We start from the raw sequence: 3,049 nt of genomic DNA on the forward strand, positions 1-3,049 counted from the left end.
TATTCTGTGTTTAAAATTTGAATGTGTATTTATATTTTTTCTAATCACTCACTTTTCCTTCACCTGTGTGTCAGCTAATGCTAACTCCCAGTATTAACACTTATTTTCAGCTGTCATTGGAAGTTCTTTGGCTTTTAAGTATCAAATGGCTTCTCTTATGTAAAACTCTTACAGTATACACAGAAAACAAAATGAAAGACATGAGGAAGTAGGAAGATGGATCTTTTGCCCAAGAAGGAAATCAGGAGAGGAAGGAGTCATTGTAGGTTCTTAGTACTACGCACATTTACATAATTTTATTATAATCTCAATTGTCATTATGATTAAATTTATTGATCACCAAGATTAGGTTTTGTACAGACTATTTTGGTTTCTTTTAGATCTGTGTAGTTTTTATGAGTTGCAACTGAATAGGAGTTTTTAAATTGGTGTACTTCAGCTTCATCTACACAGCCTGTCACTGGTTGAAGGTATGTTCTGCGCTGCAGCCTTTCATTTTACTTCTCAAATTTTCAACTTTAAAAGTGGCTGATGGCACAAGAGAAAGAGCAGACTCACACATTCTGACCCCTCTTTCCCTCTTCACTTTTTCTCCCTTGTCTCTCATCTGCTCACTTTTTCTCCCCCTCTCTCGCCCTTCAGATCGTCAGCCCTTCAATTTCTCTCTACCTCTCCCGCATTCTGATGCCTCCACATGGATTTTAATTTCCCGTCTGTATTTTTCTACATGTTCTTCTGTATCCAGGTGAGTTTATGCCTAAATTACTGAAGGAAGAAACACTCCTCCTGCAGGAGATGGCCTTAAATGAACAAGAAAATGCAGAAATACAAGACAACAGTATTTATAACCAACTCTGCTATAAGCCGGATATCTGTAAGATACCAGTGGGAAACACTAAAATTATTATCAGATAGCTGTTGGAGATACAATATCATTTAATGGTTTTCATGGTAAAGATTTAAGCTGAATGTTAAATCCATTAATGTGGGTGAAGAATAGAGCATTCGAGATCTAATTCTAAGATAAGTTCACATAAGAATAGGGCTTTAGAAATCAAAACTAGAGTACCTATATATAAGCTTTGTAAAATTCAAGAATTAGATTTTGATAGAAGGGAAAGATGCTGGGTAAGAAATGTTAGAAGTAAGCAAAAGAGAAGGAATAAAATCAAGGTAATATGTTGATCTGAAAAAAGAAAAAAACATTAAAGAAGAATAAAACAATTGTGGAAAAACAAATTGTATATTTGAATGAGGTGACTCCACTCATAAAGGTGGTAATCTACATTCTTTATTAGGAAAGTGAATAGAAAACAGACATAAATGGAATAAAAATGGATGCCACAATGCTATTATTCCAGCAATTTTGTGAAACTACAAGGCTTTCAGATTGTGCTATAAAACATCAAATAATATTGTGCACAACAGAACAAACATCATTTTAAATGCATAACTGAATTTTCAGGAACATAAGTAAAAAATCCCTACAGGCTAGAAAAAACTGAAACCTGAAAATAAGGCTATGAATTGAAAGAGAATCCCTTGTTGTTTATCTCTGTAGTAAAAAATCTTACATTTTAAATATCTCACAAATTAGAATACGTACTAGACAATGCTGAATTGAATGATACATTTACAGAAAACAAACATATGAAGTGGATTTAAAACAAAGTGGAATAGAGGGCAAATGCATATATTCAGACAGGAACACTAAAAATTAGTGACCTAACTCAGACAGGAAAAAAAAAAAAAAAAAAAAAAAAAGAAAGAAAAAGAAAAAGGAAAAACAACAAATCTAAAGGCAGTGGGAATGGAATGGAAAAATAATACTTCAAAGGCAAAATTAACAGATTGAACATAAGGGACTCAACAGAAGTAAAAATTTGTTGTTCAAAAGGATGAAAAAGACATCTTTGTCAAAGTTGGACAAAAATAGAGTAGAAGAAAAGAGACTATAAAATGTGAACAAATACAACGGAATATAACAATAACTTCTAATTAATAGATTTGGCATATCAAATAGTTAAACGTAGCTACTTAGAAGAGTTTATAGAAAACTGATAGTGGCTTGGAATAGTTTAAAAGCAATATGAAAAAAATAAATAAATAAAAAACAGGGGCCGGGAAAATGGCTCAGTGGAATAAGAGCTTTCCTGGCAAGCGCAAGGGCCTGAGTTCAATCCCCGGTTCTGCCAAATAAATAAATAAATAAATAAATAAATAAAAGCAATATGAAAGGTGAGTCAGTATGTAATAACTATTAAATGACTCATCGCTCAATTAAAATAATTTTTAAATTATGTAATTCTTATATATTTGATCAACCATTCTAAGGATGAAAAATTAATAATTCTAATTCTCTTTAAGGAACTAGATAACAATTTCACTTTGATTGCATACCTTCCCTGAAAAACCAACCAAGTGGACATGGAGAGGAATGAGATCCATTTGTACTTATTATGCGATGTATCAATGCACTAAGTGGAACATTAGCAGTTCAGATTCACGGAAATATTTTTATAATTAGCATATATTGATCAAATTAGGTTGTGTGAAGGCATTATGTCTGCTTTGCACATAAAATTGAATAATAAATGATTTTCTTTCTTTCTTTTTTTTTTTTTTGTGTATTTTAGGGAAGGGTCTACAGTGTGTTCAGGGTCTCACTCCTAGATCGGACTCCTAGTGCTCTGACTGTTTATGGTCACTTGGCTGTCCCCATACACCAGCTGCTGGGCTGCTGGGCTCCCAGCCTCCCAAGACCTGGGATTATAGGCTCGCACCACCACGCCCAATCTCAATCGCCATCTCAGCATGCCTCAGTAGTGGGGTCAGCATGGCAGGCTCCAGGGATCAAACCCCAGGCCCCTGGGCCTACTTACAGATACTTTAATACGTTGAGCTATTTGGCAGACCCTAAATGATAAATGATTAAATATATTTGGAATATAAGCTCTATAAAATTAAAAGTTATTTATTTTGAAATACTAATGTTATATTAGTATTTATTTATATTACTATATTAGTTTCTGAGCCACACTTATCAAGA

The sequence above is a fragment of the Octodon degus genome, unplaced genomic scaffold, assembly GCF_000260255.1.
Source record: "Octodon degus isolate 3935 unplaced genomic scaffold, OctDeg1.0 scaffold00009, whole genome shotgun sequence".
NCBI lineage: Eukaryota > Metazoa > Chordata > Mammalia > Rodentia > Octodontidae > Octodon > Octodon degus.